General features: G+C 41.6%; 1 protein-coding gene across 3 annotated transcripts in view; it reads left to right on the top strand.

Annotated features, from left to right (window-relative positions):
* Nucleotides 1–950: 950 nt before the first annotated feature.
* LRRC3B (leucine rich repeat containing 3B) overlaps nucleotides 951–23,390 on the top strand; it is a 45,997-nt gene continuing 23,557 nt past the window's right edge. The window contains exon 1 of one of the 3 annotated variants that reach the window (XM_064672698.1): nucleotides 951–1,189. The gene's annotated coding sequence lies outside the window, so the exon portion shown is untranslated. Of the gene's footprint in view, nucleotides 1,190–1,923; nucleotides 1,943–23,390 lie in introns of those variants that run through there. The other 2 variants (XM_064672678.1, XM_064672687.1) reach the window with 2 other exon arrangements.

Below are 23,390 nucleotides of genomic sequence, written 5' to 3'. Positions count from 1 at the left end.
AAAAAAACAAACCAAAAACCAACCAACCAAAAAAATAACAACAAAAAAACCCAAACAGAGGAAATCCAAGCCAATTAATTTTCTGTTCTATGCAGCATTTTAGGCAGCTTTAACCTTAAAGCAAACCAGCTACCAAGCAAAAATGGATCTTTCTAAAACCCATCTACCCGGGTGATTTCACCTGGAGACAGGTAACAAAATTCTTTACTGCATGAGATGCATAGAAAGTTTACTTTGCAGAGCCAGAATAGAAAAATGCACAACAGAGAATGCACGTTTGAGTGAGAGAGGGAACCAGCTGGTGAGGTTCCTTCAAGTCTGTGTTTTGACAGTCCACGTAATTGCTGCAACACAGCACATTTCACAGAAGCACCTCTCAGAGAATTGAGTCGCTCCGGCAAGAACCGTGGTAAACCCAAAGCAGGGTCTGAATAACTGGATCAAGGCAAAAAGTTGGTGAGGTTCGGCGCAGAGTAAGTTCAGCTACTGTAAGTGAACTGTGCTACAATACACAAGTCTGCCGAATAAAGTATTATACATTGGCAATGACAGCTGTTCATTCAGATTGGCAAAGCAATTAACCTCATTTCGTATTTTGCTGGGGAACCTGATGGGCACTGGGGGGAGCAGAAGCACCCTCTTAAGGCACCCCGCGCCCGCTGCGGTGCTCCCGGTAGACAGGGCTCTCTGCTCCCCGCGGGAGAGAGCGCTTGTGCCCGCGCACTGGCCTCCACCGGGCGGCCCTGACTCTCCCCGCGGAGCTGGAGGGTGAGAGCCCTCCGTCAGCCCCAGTGAGGGACGGGCAGCATCACCCGCCCCGGCCAGCACCTCCCCGCTGTGCCGTGGGAGCGAGAGGGTGGTCTCTTCCTTCGCTCCCTCCCCGCCCCGCTCTCTCCTCCCTCCCTGCCCGCCTGCCTCCGTACCCGCAGCCGCAGCGGAGGGGCAGGAGGGAGCGGCGGCGCGGCAGCACAGCCGCCCGGCGGAGGCAGCAGGGCAGGGCGGGCGGTGGCCGTGCCCGGGCCCCGCCGCCCCGGCCGCGCCGCCCGCAGGCTCCGCCCGTCGCTCCCATGGCGCGGCGGCCCCGCGCCAGGTGAGGCTGCGCTGCCTGTTGCGCCGAGCGGAGCGGAGCCGGGCGGAGCAGCCGGGGGCAATAGCCGGGAAGTTTTGCGGGAAGGCGCCGCGCCGCGATGTGAGTTGCGGGGCCCCGCGGCCGCGCTGGGGGGACGGCAGCGCCGGGAGGAAACTCCACGGGAAGGGAGCGAGGGGGAGGCGAGCAGCGGTGCTGCCGCCGAGGGGGCTACCGCCGTGCCATGCCGTGCCGTGCCGTGCCGCCTTGCCTGGCACTGATCGGCGAGGGCCAGAGGAGATACTCTCTCCCCCTGCCCGTGCTGGCGAACCTCGGGTGCCTGTGAGTGCTGGGGGCTGACGGGGTCGGAGCTCCGCCGAGGCAGCGGGGGATGGGGAGGGAATCAAGAGGCGGAGGCTGCGGGAAGGGGGCTGACACCCCCTCGCTTGGGAGCAAATGAGGGATTTGAGACCCGTGGCCCCCGGTCCCGTACCGGAGCGGCATCAGAAAGGCGAGAGGAAAATAAAGCGCCCCCCCATATATCTCCGCTCCCAGGGCGCCTGGCCGCTGCCCCCCGGCCGTGTGCGGGGCGCGCTGCCGGAGGTCGGTCGCGCCGATCAGTGTGCGGGCGGCGGCCGGAGCGCGAAGCGGAGCTGGCGGGGAAGGGGGCGGTGGAGGTGGGGAGGGGTGGGAAGACGCCGTGTGTGTTGCCGTAGGATTTTTCCACTTTGAGATCTACCAAGACCAGTTGCTACGGATCAGGCGGCTGTGGCTGCGATGGGGAGGAGGGGGCATCTCCCTCCGAACGCGAGCAACAAATGGCAGCAGTGGGGGCAGTCGCGCTGCGGGGGCAGCGGCGGTGCCTGCTGCGCCCAGGTGAGCTGCGTCGCCCCCGCTGCACGGCGAGGCACCGGGCGGGACCGTAGCGGGTGGCGCTGGGGCTTCCCCGGGGGGCAGATGCCGCCCTCCGGGGCGCAGCCGTGGCGGGGGATGTGTTGCCCCCCGGCCCTGCGCGGGGACCGGCGGTCGGGGGTCCCGCTGCCGTCCCGGCGCCCCGAGCGGTGCACGGCAGCGACCTTAAAGCCCGGACAGAAATGTCAGGATCGCTTGTAATAACCGGGTGCTGAGTACTCGGTGTCTGTGGGAACCGCGGGCTCTTCTCTCGGCTTTCTGGCGAGCTACACATCCAGAATTTCCCTCGCCAAAAATTTGGAAAATGCCTCAGATGTGCCAATGAGAATTCTTCTTTCCTTTTTGGCTTCTGCCTTCAAAAATTAGAAGATTTTAGAGTGCCTGATAGAAAATGTCAAAGTGATTCAGGCTGCAGGTTATCACCCAGTCTTTTTGATTGTCCCTAGATAGCAGAAATGGTGTGATTACAGAATAAAACCAGCCAAATAACTTGAAAAGCATAAATAAACCTTCTACTTAAAGACTCAGAATGAAAACCAAGCAAACAACATTTAGTGCTCTTCTCAAAGAAGTAATCCCAGAGGTATTTACATGTATATGAAAATAACAAAATAAGGCAATGCTTATGATATTATTGTAATTATTTCAAAAAAATAATTGCCATGAGAAAATGTTACAGATTTGGAAAGGAAAGGAAAATTACCTCTTTCCGAGCTGAAAACTCCGATGTGATAGCCTTTTCTGAATGCTGAAAACGAACGGGAAAAAATTTCTTCTTGTAGTAATCTGTCTAATAATTTGTACATTTAAATTGCAAGGTGTGCGTCATGCCCTACTGAATGTGGTAGCTTGAAGGCTTTGATATAGAACACCACAGTGTTCTTATGGCTTACCCATTGATATTGTTCTTAGTAATTTAATTAAAAAGGACAGGCACACAGTGGGCTTCTAGTTTGATTTAGAGGGAAAGAAAGTAAGCTGTAGAATGAACTTATTTGCAAAACCTCTGTTATGTTCAGATTCTAATTTTCTAGTTTAGTTTCTAAATAGTGAAAATGCTTGGAATTAATTATAACAGTGTGATTGCTGCAGCCCTTACTTGTGCAAGTTGCTGTGGGTTTCTGTGGGATTACTTCTACAGGTAATACCATGACGACTCAAGATAGCAGGACCAAGCCCACTGTCAGAGAGTTCCAGCGTAGGACACTATGTAGGAATGTGCTCATTGGTGCTAATGAGATGTCTTGGATTTTAGTAAGAGAAGAATGTGAGGTTAAGTCCAGATCTCTTACATTTATTCAGCTATTGCTGGTTGGGTCACTGAACCCTGATCTTGCCTTCCCTGAGGTCCGCTGTAAAATTTGCACTGACTTCAGTCCAACTAAAATGAGCTTCTGTGTGTGATTGTAGTTTTCAATTGCCTTAGGGAGAGTTGAAGCTGCTCAGTATCTTGGAGATCAGGGCCTGAGTGAATGAGGAGGAGGATTGTACCTGCAACTATCAAAAATGAATGTGGTTTGCCTCAAATGAGAGACTAATCAAAAAAGAAGTATAATTTAATAGGCATATAAGTCTGTGGTCTGGATCCAGTGCTGAGCTAATACAGTCCGTGAGAGCTCTGCCATATATAAACTGAATAGCAAGACTTAAGGATACATTTGTGATTTGTCTCTTCCATGTGCTTTATGGGCTCTATTTCAAATCTTTTAGGAGGTAGGAAACTCTTCCTCTTCACACTGAAACACTGTTAGAGTAAGTAGAGTAACAGAGCAAGTGCATGATATGTCAGCTCAAGAAATATCCTCTTGGCAGGAGAACTGAAATTTATAAAATTCCGCTGTATTCAGAAGTGCTAACTCAGGTGTCTAAAGCTAGAGAAAATGTACTGCTTCATTACAAAAGCACCTTTAGATGTTCAGTTAAATAATAAGGTACTTCTGGGTCTTGCTTTTAAGGATATTTCCTGTCACTTCACTAGGAATATTTATGGAAGTAACACAAGGATACATGGCTCACTGGCAGGAAGGTTTTAAACTTTTTTATGAAGTGGATGATTTCAGCACGAAGGAATATGTGTAGAAATATTTGTTGTTGCCATTTCAGTTAATCAGAAGATGAACTAAGGAAGGTACTTATTTTCAGAGTGGAATATTGCATCCTGATGATTTACAGGATTTGCACATAACTACTGTCCTTGTCATCTGCATGAATGGTCTTTGGATCAGCCCTCATTAGAGAATGTAGATTAAATTAGTGTTCTGTGGCTAGCAAAAATGTGTAAATTTGTTTGTAAGCTTAGAGAAAACTCTTATGGAACAATTTAGAAACTTACAATAATGTTAAACAGAATCTTTTTTTAAAATGACAGTATTTTGAGCCAGGAATAAATTATTTGAGTTCATGGAATATGTAGCATTTACTTTGGCTTGTTTGGCCAAGCATTTTAAAATTATATTTTATTTATTAGTAAAACTAACCTCCAGAAAGTGCAATTTTAGTAGAGCACTTTGGTCTTGTATGAATCAAATGTCAGTATGTCTACAGAAAGTACAAGCAAAAAGGATATAGGAATTTCTTGGCACATTCAGTAAGTATTTTAATAGGGATTACAGTCTGCAAATACATGCATGAACAAGGTGTACCTTCTGCTCTTAGATCCAATGTCCTGTGGGTGAAGTAGCATCAAATTTAGGGTTGTTCTGGTGAGTTTAATCTCTGCTTCTAGTTTCAGTCCAGCTCTTTTCATAAGTAGTTTCTGTGCCTCTGTCTTTCTGGTGAGTTTGGTAGTCTGGATGTACAGCAGATTTGTGGGTGCATCCCAGAGGAAAAAAAGAGTATGATGTGGCACCAGTTTTACTTGCTGCTTCATCAAAGCTCATGGTTCAGATGTACAATTGCTGAACCCACTGTAGAGGAGGATCTCATTATTTCACAACAATTAAAGATGTATGATTGAGCTTCATGGGGATTTTTGTGGGTAACTGGTGGCTGTGTCTGTATTTGCCATTGATGACCTGCACTGTTTACCCGTATAGACTTATCAGCATTTGTGTCTACCACTGGCTTGCTTTACGCACTTGGTTTGAACTTTGAAATATAAAAGCAATGCTTACCGTTACTGAACAAGAAAGTATCTTTTATCTCTCTCCACCTGGATATTTAAATGCTCCATTGAGTACCTTCAGCAAGCAGATCTTTTTGAAAAACTGGCTTATTTCTGACTGAATTTGGCAGTGAGCATGGGGAAAACCTTTTACCATAAGGATCGGCACAGCTCCTGGGTTCTGTTTTCCATCAGCAAGGAAAAGGCAATGATTGCTGAATTAAAATGGTATTCTTTCTCTGGAGGGTATGAACTTTTGTAGGGATGAAAGAGAGGAACCAAATGAGAACAGATGAAAAAGGCCAGATGCTCTCAAAATAGGAGAGAAATAGAAGACAGCAAGGAGAAAGGTAGTGGCTGAACTATGTAGCTTGACTCTTGAAGGTTGGGGTGACTGGTGGGGTTGTGCCATAGGCCTCTGGCTCAGCTCCATACTGTGCCATGGGTTTGCCATGGACCTTCAGAAAAGATGTTTTGGTCAATTTGAGTGAGACTAGAAGCCTTACTGAGGAATGGAATTTGGCTTTTTCTATCTCAACTCCACAGACAGAAAGTAGATAAAAATGCCTCTTGAGGAAACAGGACTGGTAAAAGGCCTTTTCAGAGATACGTTGACCTGAATAACTGGTCTTTTTACTTAAACAGAGATGAATATTGGTACTGCAGATCTTGATGTACTTGATTAAGGCTTACCTTTGCTTTTCAGGGTCAATTCAGCTGGTTAGCATGTGTTTTAAAGAATTTGGCACTTCATTAATGACAGTTTCATAAAGCTGGTAACTTACCCTTTGGGAAGAAGAAGAAAGTTAATCTGTGCTTGCCAAATAGCACTATAAAGATATGCTAACACGAGAAAATGAAAGGTGATAGAAGTGAGTGATAGCACATAAGTGGGATGCTACTCTGGCTTGGAAGCAGGAAAGCAAATGGAGTCTATTTAATTATTTAAGGAACAATAAATGAAAAGTCCAGTTATAAAGTGACAGTAAAAGGAGAGACAAACAAAATTTTAAAAAGTTAGAAAAGGGAAACAACGCATAAAGAAAGTAGAAGGTGGACAGGAAGGGATCAAAGGTCAGGGGATGGACCTAAATTTCCATGGAGTTTTCAATTGGAAAATATTATCTGTATGAATCTGTATATTGCGGCACTTACATAACAACCAGTAGTTTACTCAAATTTTGAAAGTCTGACACAGAGTGTTCTCCTGGCGGGTCACTTCACATTTCTGCTTCATCCTTCTGATGCACAACCTCAGTTAATAGGGCATGTGCTTTTAAAGATGGCATGTCTAAGGTGGCAGTCTGTCTTAAGAGGTATAATTTGTGGATGTTATTTTTAATGATGTTATCATTTACCTCTGTTAAAATTGCTTTCTCCACCAAATCATGGCATTGATTTTAAAGGGAGTATTTTTTTGCAGTTTACCAAAACTGGGTTGCATAGTTTTGCAACTGTTCTAAGTAAAGTTACTTCATATGTAAAGATCATGAGTATTCAGCATTTCATTACAATGGTTGAATGACTGGGTGTTTAATATGCCTGCACTGGGAGTTAGTGGGGCTTGTGAACAGCTTGTGAGGGCTGTTTCCCTCACCTAGATTACAAATGTGTATCACTTTAGCAGAATTTGCTTCATGCAAAGTTTTCTTGTAATACTTACAAGGTATACATTTTTAAGTGCATGCGAATAATTTGCAGCAAAAGGGTGAAGCCTTTGGACATTCAAATGAATCCCTGGTGTTTGGCATTGTAAAAGCATTATAGTTAGAAGAGAAGGAAAAGCACTGGGTGAATAGTGTTGAGTTCAGACAAGTACTCCCTCGCCTTTAAGAGCACAGGCCAATACTTCTTTCTCTTGAAAGAGGAACTGCAACAAAAATTGTATATGAAGTTGCTTGCTAGATCATATGTGGTTAAGCAAGAAAGGTTGGTTATATATCTTATTGATGAAACTTCAGCTTATCAACATTAAAACCAAAATAAATTTAAGCTATTGGCATTTTAATTCTTGACTTTTTAACCCATTTTTCTTCTGTGTTTGGCAATGAAAATTGTCACAATCTCTTTAGATTTCCATTCCAATTTATTTTATTTTTAATTCTTTTAGCAGTGTTTGTGTATTGTTTTCGATACAATTTTACCTTAAAAAAAAGAAAAAGGCAAAAACTCCAAAAAACCTTTTCTCACACTTTTAAAAACAGATTCTGTAGTGCTTTTTTTACTCCGAAGATTAATTTTGAAATGGCAAAAGATGGTATTTGCCAAGAACAAAAATCTTAAAATTAGTATGTGCAAATGTAGGAGCTTCAGAAGAGGGAAGATACTCAAAGGCAGAAGACTGTTCACAAGACTGGGAATCAGTAAATCCAGGGGTCATTCCTTATAGTAAGTTTAGCTAGAGTTGGGTTTGGTTTTGGGTTAGGGTTTTTTTCCTAGATGTACTACAAATGGTCTTTAAAATTTAGCTTGATTCCCATGTTTTATTAAACATAATTTATTGTTATTAGTGTCAAAAGAGAGAATAACCCTTAGTTCTTTTCTTCTGAAATGAACTTAACAGAGTACAACTGCCATTGCAACCTTCAGATAGTGTGAGTGTTTCTAAATGTCCTTTTTGCAGTTGTTTTCACCTTTGTTGACACCGAGTCATTGAGATAGGAATTGGTGACTTTTGAATGGTCTATTTTTAAGAAGGTTTGTAATGGAGTATTACTGTTTCAATATGTGTAAGTCCCAATCTGCATAAGCACTAAAAAAGAAGGCATGTATCAGAGGTCTGCTTCTCATTTTGAGGTTTTGCTGTTCTCTGGGTGTACCTGGTCCTGTTCTGTAGGTGGGAGTACCAATTTTCACTCTGCTGCTGCAAGGATATCCCCTATCTTTTAAAGCTGAGAGATCCCAAACTGGAATATTTTTTCAAAGAAATTATCTACATCAAGTTATAAAATGAGATACAAGTGGGAAATTGTTGTTTTGTAGGATCTTCTAACTTAGAGTGAAACAACTCCCCATATTTAGATCACAGTATTTCTCAGACCTTTACTTGTCACTTCTTGCACACTGCATGTAACCAAAGCACACCAATCCAATAAGAATAAGAACATCTCAGCTGACTGAAAAGCAGCACATGGATGACAGCATGCAGTAAATAGGCAATCCTTTCCCTGTGAGTATGCATTGAGGCTGCAAAGCTGACATGTCATGTCTCTACAGACCAGATTGCTGATACCATTCTTAGTTATAAGCAAACTGTTGTCATTGAAAGGTTAATAACTTCTGTTGAGAAAATGTGTTGGTCATTCTCTGTTTCCAGGGTATTTCACAGTTTTTGGCCTTTGACAGAAAACGTTGTATACGTATTCTGCTCATCATTTTCATCATTTACTTGGTATGCTTATTGGCAGCCCTGATGCACAGTGGATGTTAGGAATAATTTCTTTACTGAGAGGGTTATCAAGCATTTTAACAGCTGTTTGAGTCACCATCCCTGGAGGTATTTAGAAGACGTGTAGATATGGCACTTAGGGACATGGGTTAGTGGTGGACTTGGCAGTGCTGATTTAATGGTTGGACTTCATGATCTTTTCCAACCTAAACAATTCTGTGATTCTATAAACAAGTATTTTGCTAGAGTAGGACTTGACAGGATTTAGATATCCAAGAAACCTAAATCTTTGGCTCAGAAAACAATCCTGATGGATACAAATGGTATTTCAATAACTTTCCATCTAAAAATTTTTCCTGCAAAGCAACATGACTGTTCTTCTTGCCAGTCATGGCAGGTGCTCCATCTGTACAAATAACACCTAATTTGAAGGAGACAAGCTTAACACTTGTTTTTTTTCCACTATCTGCCACATTTTCAACAATTTTTTTCTCAGTTCTTTAAACAAGTGTGAGGCAGCAGTGTGGAACAAAATTGACAGAGGCCAAGCAAGTCCTTAATTATAGTAGACTTTTCTTAACAAATTGAAAAACAACAGTCAACTGTGCAGTGTCAGTAGCATTGCAACTTCCTTTGGTTGTGAGCAAAAAAGAAAAAAAAATGTATGAATCTGTTAAAAATTGAATGCATACTGTTGTGTTGTCTAATACCATCTCATCCCTTCTCATTGTCATGCTGCATGAACAGCTATGAACATATCAGCTGTGTGCTGTTCTTTCAGTTTGGTTTGTGCAGCAATAATTGATGTACCCTCTCTTATTCAGGCTTTGTTGTCTGAGAATGGCCCTTTCTCACAAGCTTGCCATAGGAATATTTGCTATTACACCTTTGTCACTGATTTCAGCTCACAAATGTATATTTATTTTTTCCATGCGAAAAGCTGTCATGCTGGGGATCTTTCTTGAGATGAAATCTGACCACAGATCAGATCCAATAAAATATATTTTACATTACTTTCAGGTATAAAAATACCATTCCAATTTGGACTTTCTGTGTGGCTGTATCACCACAAACATACTTCTACAGACCTTGTCCGTTCTCCAGAGAACTTAGTCTTCCCTCAGAGAAACACTCTCCATGCACTGTCATCTGAGTATTTTTTGCATTGTGGCATGCATGACTTGGCAAGCAATGCTTTGACGATATGTCAATTGCTTAAAAAAGTTTATGGACATTTGAGTTAGCTGGGAAGTCCTTAGAAAAACTGAGGTGAATGAGGACAGAATCTTTATTTTCCTCTTGCTGTGGAGTTGCAGAGCAGGTAAACTCTGGTGTTCTGTGGGGTCCCAAAAGGAGTCTTGTTGCCTGGAGTTAATTTGTCTTGGTTCTTTTTTTCACCGAAGCACTTTTTAATCTGCAGGCTGAGCCTGCTAGTTTTAAATTCTGATTCTAGATGCTATGGAGTGCAGCTTTGAATACTGAGTAAATGCTTGGGCATCTGCAAAGGGAGACTAAAATATTATCAGGCTTGCAGAGCAGTACTTCATTAATGTAAGGCATTGGGGAACTAAAGGCTGATTCTATGACCACGTGTTTTTCCATTCATTTAGCTGCTCCAAGTAGCCTCCTCCATTTCCTATGCATCCATAGTTTCCTTAATTTATTTTTTTAAAAAGTATTATTGCCTTTCTTCTAAAACTGTTTAAAGCAAGGGGTTAAAAAAGACTGCTGAATTTAATAAATAGCTGTATTGTAGTAAAACTGACATTTTTGTAAATTCAGTTGTGTGTATGAGGAGTTAATGTGACTCTAAAAACATTTGGTCTCAGCCCTTCTGACGTTGTTTCTTCATTTTGCACCGGTCAGTTGCAGGTAAAGGGCACGGATAGAGTAGTGTTTTAGCGACCTTAAATACCACAGCTGACAGAGATTGAATTTTTAAAGATCAGCTATCAAGAACTACATTTCATTATTGCCATCTAGGAAAAAAAAAGGGCATGTTTGTTTTTAATTACAGGTACTGAGCTTGTGGTCAGTTGATCTAGAGGTAGGCTGACTGCAGAGGTGGAAAGTTTGTGGTAGTGAAAATTGGAGATTGGAGAGAGGTGAACTTCTTGCTAACACTAACACTACTCAGGTTCACTGTTTTCACCCATATCCCTGACTGTTCTTGGAGTTACCCAGCAGCATCTTGGATAGAAGAGTTGCTCCTGGAAACAGTTTCAATCTGAGAAGTTAGCTATTAACTTTGACCCTTCTCCGGTATAAGTTAGACTAGATGATTTTATTTGACAACTTAATAGTTGTACCTAAGCTGCTCTCTAAAAATATTTTGCACTTGGATTTTATTAGTCTTGAACATATTACTTTTTCAGAAGAATTTTTATATTTATTACTAAATAAAGAATGAACCTGGAAAAAGGAAATTAAAAGCGAGTAACCTGTGTCTTCTCTTCCAAAACAAATGCAGTACAAATACTTGCAGTATCTTTTCAATATTTTCACATCAGAACAGGGGAAAAAAAAGCCCATCTTTTGAAACCTGTTTCCTGTACCAAAGCCCATATTTTTTCAGATTAGGGAGAAACACTGTATTCCTCAGGTGCCGTAAAGAGAATATTATGACTGTGCTAACAAGCAAAGAAAACACTGGGCTGAACATCAGGTACCCCGCTGCCTGACAGCAGCAGTGTGGCTGCTGTCTCATTGTTAGTGTTGTAGAAGGATGTAGGTGTTTGCAGGTTTCCTGTGAGCCTCCTCACCGCAAGGACATGTTGTACCTACAACCACATCAGACCGCAGCTTTGGGGCACACCTCTTTCCTTCAGGGGCTCTGTGGGACATGGTGAAGTTCACCTTGCCTCCTTACGCTGTATTGTAGTTCCCTGTAATGATGAAAGCCTTTAATTTTTCATTAGGGGTTTGACCCTTGGTTCGTTTGAAGGGTGAACTTCATTTCCTTGCCCATACAGAAAAAACCCCAAACAAACAGACCAAGCAAAACACTGTCAGCACTAATTCATCAGATGTGGCAGAGGTTCGGAGTTGCGTGTCAGGCTTGGAGGATGGCACGAGAGGGAAGTGCTGTCTATAAAGAGCTGGCAGGGATGTACCAGACAAAATACCTGTGTAAGAAGGCTCATCTGAAGAGATGAAGGGCAGAAAGATCAGAACATGCTGAAACATTTCCTGTAAGATTTGTGCTTCTGGTGAGAGGTAAAAGATAAAACATGCTGCTAATACTAAAGTATGTCCTTGCTAAGCCCACATCTACTTTCTTGGCATCCCTGATGGAGGCATTTTGCTGGGCCCTGAGAAAATGGATTTCCTGGGTGTGCACAGGACATAAGAATTTGTCAAGGCTGAGACATGGACACTGGTTCAAAGGGCAAGTCATGGAACTCCTAATGCATCCAGAGAAGCATCTTGGACAGGAACTCAGTCTCTGGCCATCTATGTGACGGGCTCACAGCTCTTAGCAGTAATAGGCTTCCCTTAAAAGTCTATTCAAGAGCTGGGCTTTTATACAAAAGAGGAGTTTATAGGATGGGTGTCTGGTCCAGGGTGTAAAAAGAATGATGGCAAGTTTTCTGTACCTGCTGCTGCCAAATTTAGTTATGCTTACTGCACTCTAAAATACCACTGTTTGATTTTTTTTTTAATATTGTTAATGTGAGTTGAGGGTTTTAATTGCTGTGGTTTTCATAAAGCCTTCAAGGTAGTGATTCAGGACTACAGGAAGGCTTTTCCAAAACTGTACTGAGAAAAAAATGCTCAATTCTTCTTCCTTAGTGAGTGGCATGGCTTAGGGGAGGGTGAGTAGGTGAGATTTCAATGTTCTCAGCAATGGGGGAGTCCCATGTGGCATTTTGCAATGTGGGTTTAAAATGTTTTACTTGCCAGACATTTCTCCCTTTTTTTTTTTTTGTTTTTCTTCCCCAGTACTTTTAAAACCTTGTTCTAATTTTCCTCTGAACCAAAGTGATGTTCCAACAACAAAGTCCACTAGAGATGTTCGTACAACAAAGAAAAAAATCTTTGAAGAAGCTTAAGAGGTCTGAAATGGGAGCTGCATAGGTTTTTCCTTTCTCAGGGGAAAATGTCCATTCTAAATAAGAAGGTAAAGTGTTCTCAGGTGATAGAAAAGTCTTAAAAAGGCTTAAACAAGTACAACATTTCCCAATCAAGAGTGGAGAGATGTTTTATTATAGCATAGCACTGTAATGAGTTAATAAAAAGTAAACTTTGTGTCATTTTCCTTGCAAATATTTGGATACTAATGAGAATGTTTACAGTCCCTAAACTTTTTACTGTTTTCTTTTTATCTTACTGTCTTTCTTCCTTTTTCATTGCTGCTGCTTTCAGGAAAAGTTGTTTCCCCTCTCTTAGAGCTGCCAGCTGCAGAGGACTCTTCCATTGCACCAGCTTAACAGTTTGTGTGGGCTGAGGGTTACATGGAACAGGGCACCAAAGGACTTTCAGTGCAGGTGCCTGGCGCTGGCCCTCCTGTACCTGTGCTGGAGCTGACAGAGAAGGAGCTTACAAGACAGATTCTTACAAGGAGGAGAAACCATGGGAATGTGCATAGGTTCAGACCTGAGATCAGAGTTGTACCGAGGTTGCGATTAGGTTGGTATTTGTTTTGGAAACATCAGTATTGTGGATTTATTTTTCTTTTTTTTGCTTGACAATCCTCATGTTTAAAGACTTGATGTAAACCCATGTCTAAGCTTGGTGAATTTGCTGTGATTTATGTGGGTGTAAGCCATAGTAGATTTACGTCCACAGTGTGCATACTGTCTCAGTTTGTTATAGACTTAAGCAAAATCGTAATGAAAACACCTTAAGAATGGGTGTTATTCATACTTATTTGAACACAGCATATTTCCAGATGAGAAGTGTGGTATTGTTCCTACCTTGCAATACAAAAATACTTGAAATAACTGTTTCTGGGACTTCAGTATTATCTGTTGAATTCATATCTACCCTTACCATCTGACAGGCTACTAAAACAAGATTCTGCTCAAAATGATAGAAGTGACAGTCATACAATGCATTTAATTCCTGCTGAGCCTTGTTATGTAGTTAATTCGGGGAGATTGGGATCTTGCTTCAGTCATTCGAAGGACAGTCCTTTGGAAAGGATTTGCAGAATTTGCAATTGTGCCCATAAATCTCCTGGTTCCCCCCTGAAAATAGGGTAGAATTTCTGTTGCAACCTACTGTGTTGGGGAAGCAGTATTTTTTTATTATTATTTTTTTTCTTTGCTTGCTCCCTCTTTTTCAAATCCCAGCAGTTGTGGTGAATTCCCTTTGGCACTCCCATAGGTCGTGCTTTCCTTCCTCTGCAGTGTTGTTGTGGAGAATTGCTTCTGTGTTCTGTCAGTGTTTGACCCCTGCCAGCTGGCAGTGAATTGAAGAAATCATATGTATGGAGAGCCAAACTCTGCCCTTAGCTACACTTGTGAAAACCTGTGGCATTATACAGTTGGCTTGGCAAGGCTTAAGAAATCCCATGAGATCCACTCCGTTGAAAGTTGCTCTGTAAATGTTAGAGAAGACTGTTGCTTTGCGCTCATACGTTTTACTTTGAAGCTGTACCTGAGCTGCAGTTGATGAGACTGTTTCATAACATTGAAATAAAGGGACAGATCTGGAGTATGAGATGTGCTGTGCTGTCAGTGGAGTTTGTCACTAAAGCTGTCTCAGCTAGGCGCCGCGGCAGTGTCTGTGCTGTGAGAAAGACGTGCTTGGTAGCATTCTGGTTCCTGGCAGCGTTTAAGCTGCTGGTCACCATGCGACCATCCTCCTCAGTAGCCTCATCTCTTTTCGGAAGGAGCCTGGGCCATCTGCTAGCAGGGTTGGGCAGCTGTAATGCCCAGCATCCTGGGTGCATCTTGGTGGACACTAGCCTTGTGGTACAATGAGTCCTAGGCGGCAGCGGCTGTTCTCCTTCCCGGACCAAGAAAACTGTGTTTAGGTCTGCAATGTTGCTACAACCACCAATAGTGCAAGCACAGGGCTGAGGCTTGCTCTGGGGCTTCAGGCTCTGGGGAAGCTCTGAGGTCTGGCCCATGGTGGTGTAGCTGACTGTCCTGAGACTGTCAAACATAGTGTACATACATCTCCATTTCTGCTGGTGTATGGACAGGCCCATATGATCTTTTTGCTTCAAGTTTAGTGCAGAACCACAGGAAATAATGTTCAGCCTGTAGACAGACACTGTACTGACCACAGCATCTTTGACTCATACTGATCTCTGTGAGTGTGGAGGATACTGCATGAAGCTGGTCCACAAATAACCAAAGAGCTGAATAGTTGTATAATTCTTCTTTTTGAAAGTGTTGCAGTGATAGACCTTAGCAGATTGAAGTTGCAGTCAAAAAAGCCCTGCCCTGAGTCATTTACTGTAATTCTTGGTTTCTGTGTCTTGTGATCCTATGGAGACAAGAAAACAAATTCTGAGACGTGAGGAAGTAAATCAGAAGATATGATGAGAGGTATTATACACACCTCTAGTACTATATCTGGGTATTTTTATCAATTTCTAATTTTTGGAAAATTTTCAAACGTAAGGGGTTTGTGTATTTTTTCCCAACTGAATGGAAATTTTTTCAGTGGTTAATGTAGAAAGGAAGTTGGAAATATCAGAATTCCATGTGACTTATTTATGTGTCCAATTTGCTGTGGTGAACAGGGGAACAAGGGTTTAAATGCTGTGGATTTTATTGCACCAACTATGGTTGTACTTGCAGGCCATACAGCCTCCAGAGGGTGACCTAGTGTCATGCAGTCTAAGGACACTTCTGGAAGGGAGGAGGAAATATGCCAAAACGCTCACTACTGAGTAATGAGGTTGCATCTAGATATTTTGTCATGTTACTGAGGTAACAAGTCCTGAAGATGAACAGCCTTATTTATGTTTCTTCTGTCCGGAACAGAAAAAAGAATAGAACAAAAGTTACAATTCTGTAGTACTGCATCTTCACATTTTTATTCTGTGCTTCCTATATTCAAGGGATTTCCTAGCAAGAATAGAAACATCTGCAATAACAACTCCTATTTATGTTAATCTTTTCCAATCAGCATGCAGTCTGAAATAATTACAATAAATGCACCGTCTGCTCCAAAGACTCACAACTTGCATTTATTTCAGGCTTCTTGGCTTCAGAAGTCTGAGGACATAATCCCTCATTCTGCTCTGCTTCATCTCCTTTGCATGAATTTATCCAACAGTACCTTTTGTGAGCTTCATTAACAATGGTCATGCTGTAATAAATTACATAAATTGAGAAGTTCTTAATTAAATACATTAACCAAAAAACCCCACAAAGCATAATAAACTTAATTAGGTAACATTTTCCTGTAATAAGTTTGCACACGAAGTGTGTAATGAAGTAGGCCAGAGTAAAATCTGTAATCTGAAGTTTTTTAAACTTCATAGCTGCAGAAATATTTCTATTTCTTTTTTAAAAAAATACATTAAAAGATCATGTGTTAAACATATCTTGTCGTGCAAAGGATTATGCAAACTTGGCAGAAAAACAGTAGTTACTGTCAAAGACATGAGTATGTTTGAAACAAAGACACATCTTCCAGTCTTTCCTTGGTTTCTGCTAGAGCTGCTCACCCAAGTCAGGGTCATTTTCTCCAATTTGACAGTGATGCTTTAGCTCTGTTAATTTTTTTTGGTACTAGGCAGAATTAACAGGTGTTTTTGGTCAAACTGACCAACGTATGTGGTATAAAGAGCACATTCAGAGCTGAGTCTCCATGCCAGTGCTGTGTGCATTTAGCTTGGCTGATTGCCCAGGTATATGGGAAGGAAAAGTAAGATCAGCCTTGGCTCGTGTGTGCAATGCCATGGAGTGACTCCTCAGGTGTCCCTTGCAGCCAACAGCACCTGCCATTGCTTCCTCTTTCCTAAACCTGAATCCAAAAATATTAAAATTGTTATGCCCTTAATGTTAAGATTGTTATCCCCTGCCTGCTATTCTCTTACGTAGCTCAGCCAGGCTGCTTTCTCTTGGGCAATGTACCCATCTGTGGAACTTGGTTCAAAACCACGATGTCCAGGATATGCAGCTTTGTGACAGTAAATGGTGCTCTGATATTTGATGGTGAGACCATGAAGGGATTGAACAAAAAAATAGTGGCAGAGGACACAGAAAGGAAATCTTTAAAATTATGAATATTGGCTTATGTTTTTCCCTGTGACTCTGCAGAGTCACAGAGAGCAGTGCAAAGGTAGTACACTGGTACATCAAATTCACTGTTTTGCTTTGGTGATGCATAAAGTCAGAGTAATGTTTTGTAATTGTCTTTCACAAGTGCAAATGACTGTGTATTGAAAGCTATGAAAAATAATTACCAGAATTTATTATCTCTGTGAAGCATCTTTCCTTTTGATATTTTAATTTATGGCTGATTTAGAGAGACAAGTTTGATGTCAGCAACATTAGTTTACAGTTTGGAATGATTTTCTGGGTTTTGGGACCGACTCGTTATTCTATGTATCATCAAACTCAAGCCAGGGAATAAAAATTTTGGACATTCTGTAAAAAAACACAGCATCAGGTCATTTGATTTGTGTGTGTGTACAGTTGGGTTTACAGGGCGAGAAAAATATGTACAATGAGGGAGATAAGGTAAAAACAGCTGGGTCAGATTGTGACAATACTGCCTGTAGTGGCATTGACAGTGCTGTGCCTCCACCCCCTCTCTAGTCACTGGTTCCTCATCTTAGGTCACTGTAGGGGTAGCTCAGTATTATAGGTAACAGAAAAAAAAGGTCTGTTGCATTTTAATACAGAGTCTGCCAATATGATTCTGCTTTCAGCAAGATTTATGAAATATTTAACCAGGTGAGGTCTGTTGGGCAGATGAAATGGCAGCTTATCTGAACTGGTGTATAACTTCTAAATTTCACCAGAAGGTTGCAAAGTTGTGAGCAGGTGGATTTCTTACAGTTCTCTGGCTCACAGACTACAGTTAATTGTCCACCAGAAGATATTATAAAGCATTTCAGTGTGTCCATATATCCTGTCTCTGTCCCTGCCTTTTTACAACTGAGAGAGAAGCAGCTGTAATTCTAGGGAAGGTAGGAGGGCATAAAATTTATGTAGCAGAAGCACATCTATTTTACAGAAAATATTCCACTTAAATTCTGGGGTTCTACCTGAACGAGTGCCAGACAGCACTCCTAGACTTCTAGAGTATTGCACAGAAGTCATGACTGTAGTTCTTTGCAGAATTCGAGATGACTTGTAGCACACATGATAGTCTGGTGGTAAAGAGGGACACATGGGTCTGGAAAGCAAAACCAAGGTGAAAGCAAAGAGTTAATGAGAATACAAGAGTAGGGGGAAAAACTAGCACAGAAAAAGAGGGGAGAAATTAGTCAAGAAATGATAAGAATTAAAATTCTAATTGTTGGCTGAGAAAAGCAGCTCACTAGCAGTCACTTGCTAGGATGAGAACATAGTATGTTCAAGAAGAGACTCAAGCAGACCTTCCTCAGAGGTTTGGGAATCTCCGATGTGAAGGACCTTGGGATGAGCAGGAAGACACTTTCCCTCTTGAAGTGTTACAAATTAGATAGCTGAGGCAGAGAAATTTTTTCATACTATCTGGAAAAGAAGATATTAGAAATTAAGGTCTTGATGACAGGAGTGTGTCAAATTAATGCATGATGTATTTTTGGAATTATACAATGTGTCATAAGCCAGTTTTGTTCCAGGGGAAATGTGACATCTTCTCCCTTGTGAGTGAGGTTTCCAAAGGGCTGAAAAGCAAGAAAAACATGAAGTCACATGGAGAAGAAAGGCATTGACTGTGCTATTTAAACTGTGTAAATCGGTGGTGATGTCTCCTGACTCTCAACCTCTTCTGATAGCTCTGTGTATTTAGGGTGCTAGATCTGTTTTCCATTTTCCATACATTTCAGGACAATAGGTTTTTACCTTGACCTGTAAAGGTATTCATACTCTTTTACATAGCAGTGACTTCCCAGGAAGCAGAAACATAAATATACACTGTTGCCATGAGGTACATGCTGCGCCTCACAGCAGATTTGGTTTTTAACTCACAGAAACAGGATTTTGCTGGGCTGCTGAAAATATTTGAACTGCAATTTTACATACTGAATTCTTGTTTCTTCTGCTTCCAGAATCTGTACAGTTTAGAAAGGAAATGTAGAGTTAACATCTGCAGTCTGACAGTTTTTAGAAAAATTCTGTTTCTGGCATTCGTTTTGGGAAAGGGGAGCCATCCTTTCCAAGACATTAGGTATAGTTATGAAAATGTTCAAAGAGCTGACAGTTAATAATTATAATTCACTGATGCTGCTTTGCTTCTAGTACAGTGAACATATTTTTGGAGTAGAATTAAATCCAAGTCTCTCCAGGGGCTATTGGTATTTTGCTAATGCTAAATTAAAGTGTGCCATGTGCTGGGCACTAGAGGTGGTCAGTAGAGGCTTGACAGAACTTAATTGTGTGTGTTGCAGGGGTGCTCTGGGTCACTTCATGGTAGGTGTGATGCAGCCACAATCTGGTGGGAAGACAATCTTTCACAGCCGCTTGTGTTTTCATGAGCAGGAAGGAGACATTCCCAGTCTGCTTTCCATCCTGACCGCAGGTGAGGTAGTCCATCTCCTGGAGTGTTTATCCTGCACAGACAGGTTTTGTTCCTTCTGCTCATCACCTGTCCCTTTACTTTTTCTATTCCCAAGCTGTAAATACTTAAAATAAGAAATAAGCTAATTAGAAGCCATGAAACAGAGATGGGAACTGAACTACCTTAAAAAATCAGTCAGTGAAGAAGCAGCTCCAGATTGGAGAAGAAGAGTTGAAGTCTTAATAATCTTCAAAATTATCTTCCTCTTGAGTTGTTGAATCATGGGTTTGGAGGTATCAAAATAAAAATTTAGTAGTATTCCCTCTTTGGAATATGCTAGTATATATTGCAAGTCCTTAAATGGCATATCATCCTGTACTGCCCTGTTTTGAGCACTCATTCTCTTAATAAAATTCTCTTAATTTTTGGTATTATTTTTCTTGATGAGGTCCTCACCTTTCTCAGCCAGATACTTAGAGCATGTTCACTCTGCCCAGACTGATGCAGTCTGTGCACAGTATGTTGCAGCGTGGCTGGGCTAAAGTGTTAGTAGGAAGAGAACCACCAAAATTAAACCTGTGAATCTTGCACCTGAGCCAGCAGTCACCGTGTGGGAAAGTTTCCTGAAGAGCAGACCTGAAGGCCTTATTCCCAGGCTCTCCTCCTTCCTGCTCTCTTTTCTGTCTCTCACTGAGGGCTAAACTAGCTCAGCCAGTTCTGCACTGGCTGTGGATAGGGTTTACAAGAGAGTGGTAGGCATGACCTCTGTATCATGCAATAACCAAGGGGGTAATTGATTGGATGCAATGCTCAGTGAGGTATAGGTGCAGGTGAAGGTTTTGGGGGAAAATACCCCTGATGTGTACTGCACCCACAACGATCCTCAGTGCTGCCTTGGAGCAGGGAAGAAGGAAATGTGGTTGCAACACAGTGCAGGTGCTGTGGCTGGTTAGGTGGAGACAGAGCAGAAGAGTTCAGGAAGAGAGCAAAACATCTGAAGATTCATAGGGCTAGCATGATGTTTGGGAATTACTATGTGGAATTGTGGCATTTTGTTAATTTATTTTGTAATCTGTGATGGCAATAGCTGAATATTGAACAGCTTAAATCTAAGCAACTGTCATTTCATGCTTTGGTGAAGAGAGAGTGGGTGAGATAGTAGGGGTAAATTGTGAATAGGAGTGAAACCAATATGTGCAGCTTTCTCTGAACCTGCCCACTTCTTTCTTTGTGTAATATCAAGCAGCTGGGGCTGTGCTATCTCAGCTTATCATCACTAATCAGGCTATAGATCTTTGGGGACATGTTTTGCTTTCAGTTGCTTTGGTAGAAATCTAAACTTATTACCTAGATTATTTGCATTTAGACCAGCAAAACTGCACAGATAGATTTTGAGCCTTTTTTTGCCAGTGTGGTTCGTGAGACATTCTCTCATTTTTTGAGATTGCTGTCTTTGTTTAGTCAAAGAAGAAACCACTTGAACACAAAATGAGAAAACATTTGCACTATTGTTTTTTTTCTTCTGTGAGGAAAACTGTACTGATCTTAGTAGGAGTAAAACTAATAGAGTTCACTATAAATTGTTTAGAATTACTTAATTTGTGTAAAAAATACATCTTCCTAGTCCATAATCTTTACGCCAACCTGCAAGAACATAGGATACAAGACTTGACTAGGTTAGTTACAGAGGTGTATGCTGCTGTAATTGAATTTCTTTAACTGCTTCAAACATTTTTCAGGGAGATTTTTCCTCTCCCTTGAATTCAATGGAGTTTTTCTCTGAAGTGTCCCACTGGATTCCCTATATGCTTTTTCATGCTGGGCTAGGCAGGTATGTTTACGAGTTGCTGTCCTAGGGTGCTTTCTCCAGAGGTGTAATTTAGAACCTGGTGTTTCATTCATTGCTATTCCTACCTTGGTCTGAATCTATGATTCTGTCTGTTGTTTAACTTGCAGACTGATGACTCATTCATTTGCTTCATGGGATAGATGCATGTGATCTTATCCCACTCTGAAATGAGCTTTGGGAGTGAGCTAACAAGAAATGTTTACAGCATTCAGCGTAAATCACAATTCCACAGAGAAACTTAATTTACAAAAGAAAAAAAAAAGAAAGGGTTTCTATAACTAATAGGTGTTTCTATATCTAAGGGAGTTGGTCTGTTCTCCCAGGTAAAAGGTGGAAATGGCCGCAAGTTGTGTCAGGGGAGGTTTAGATTGGATATTAGGAAAAATTTCTTCACTGAAATGATGGTCAGGCTTTGGAATAGGCTGCCTAGGGAAGTGGTGGAATCATGATCCCTGCAAGTGTTCAAAAGGTGAGTGGATGTGACACTTGGAGGCATGGGTTAGTGGTGTAGGTGGTTGTGGACAGGTTAATGGTGGGACTCAATGATCTTAGAGATCTTTTCCAACTTTAATGAATCTGTGATTCTAAACCAATATTTTTAATCATTCCTCTGTATGGCTCGCAGTATATGCAAAGAATGTAAGAAGATGCTCTCTGCCCCTTTCTAACCTTCGTGAGAAAAGTCAGGGTGTGCAGAAGCAGATTGATGCTTGCATTCAGGAACAGGGTATAGCAAAACCACCTGTGGGAATCCCCATAAAGAAAGATATCTTAGTGGGATGTCCATAATATTTGCAGGAGTTTTCTGTAGAAGAGCAGTTCCCTGCATGACATGTCCCCACATGACTTAGCAGCATCCTGTAGGTGTGAATGCCTGTCTCTGCAGAGCAGAATATGCAGAAGATGAAAAGATGAGTGGTGGAGGTAGACAGGGTGACTAACTCTTTATTCCTGGAAGTGCACCCTCCGCATGGCGGGCAGCATTAAGTTTGTCCCAGATAGGCTTCTCACACTGCGTCATTACTGTGCCATTTTCCCTGTGGATTCTGTACTTGGCAGAAAGCTCTGCAGGAAGTGGTAGTGTGCCTCCAGATTTAAACATATGCAAAAATCAGCACTTGCATAATAGGTTTATTCTTTATTTTTACCATTTTTGTCTGTTCTGTGGCACGGGTTTCAAATACTGCACATGTTGATTTTGCTCCTTCTGCCATGTGGTCCCAGCACGTGGTAAAGGAAGGACATTCAGATTTGAATTATTTCATCTTCCAGAATCTAGAAGTTTTACAGTGTCACTTCACTTTGTTTTCTTCGTGTATCTTTTCTGGTATTTTTATTTAATTTTTAAAATATCAAACATTGAGTTTAGATTGTTATCTCAAAAGTGGTTGTTCCTGTTCACTACTAAAGATGATTAGAGAACTGCAACTGAAAAAATTATCAGGTTGTAATTTGCCTTTTGGGTGGTGGCTGGGGAATTTGCTTACATCAATCTTTCTTCTTCGCTAAGTCTGTGAAAACTGCAAAGTTTCATTTCTCTAGGTAACTCTAACTTGTTCGTGCTGATTTTGAATGATAAGGGGGAATTTGCAATAAAGATTTGCTGTGAAATTTTAGGAGTACCTTTATGCTCAAGTAAATAAATAATCTCTTTCCACATTTAGGTAAAAGTCACAGCCAGCCCTCTTGCTGATGGTATCCTGTAGAACTAACCTGGGTTATTGTATTGTGCAGAGTGCAACAATGAAGTGACACCAGGCAATATTTTAGTGGTCCTCTGCTTGTAAAGGATTCTCTTATGGTAGTTAAAGGCAACATAGAGTTTATGCTGGACACATTCAACCTGTCTTCCAAATGGCTGTGTTCATATCCCTTTGCTGTTAGCCACCGGGGACCTGTTTTCATCTAGTAAATGCTTCTCGTGGCCTTTGGAGGGTCTGCATGACCATAGTCCATAAAACCTTTCTTCAGCCTGGCTGCCAGCTGGTAAGGGTCAAAACTGGAATTTCTCTAAAGCCTGTGAATTAGGTTCCTTCAGAGCACAGGGAAAACAGCCTTGCATTCAACTGCATGGTCAAGTATAAATTACAAACACTTTGCTTTTCTGTTTAGTTTAATAGCCTGACTGTTGTTGAGCTTTTGCAGCTGTGAAGTCAGTTGGATTCTTCTATACCAGATTCTGCAGAAAAATTTTTGGCCAATGGTGACTGATATGAAAGAGAAGCATGGACTAATTCTGTTTAACAGCTTGTGCAAAATATATGTAGGAGTGTAAGGAGGAAACTGTCACTACTGAATCTCAGAAGAAGTAAATGTAAGAAAAAATGTTTATAATTTAGGGAGGAAGGAGAAAGTGATGTGCACAGATTGAACGTGAAGCATCAAGTTCCTGTTCAAAAAGAGAAGCTATTCAAAGGCAGTTTGGGAAATTTGGGTGGTTTTCAGAGAGCATATT

This window comes from Pseudopipra pipra, chromosome 1 (genome assembly GCF_036250125.1).
Source record: "Pseudopipra pipra isolate bDixPip1 chromosome 1, bDixPip1.hap1, whole genome shotgun sequence".
NCBI lineage: Eukaryota > Metazoa > Chordata > Aves > Passeriformes > Pipridae > Pseudopipra > Pseudopipra pipra.
The sequence above is the reverse complement of the archived record's forward strand: the minus strand, read 5'-3'. Positions and strand labels throughout refer to the sequence as shown.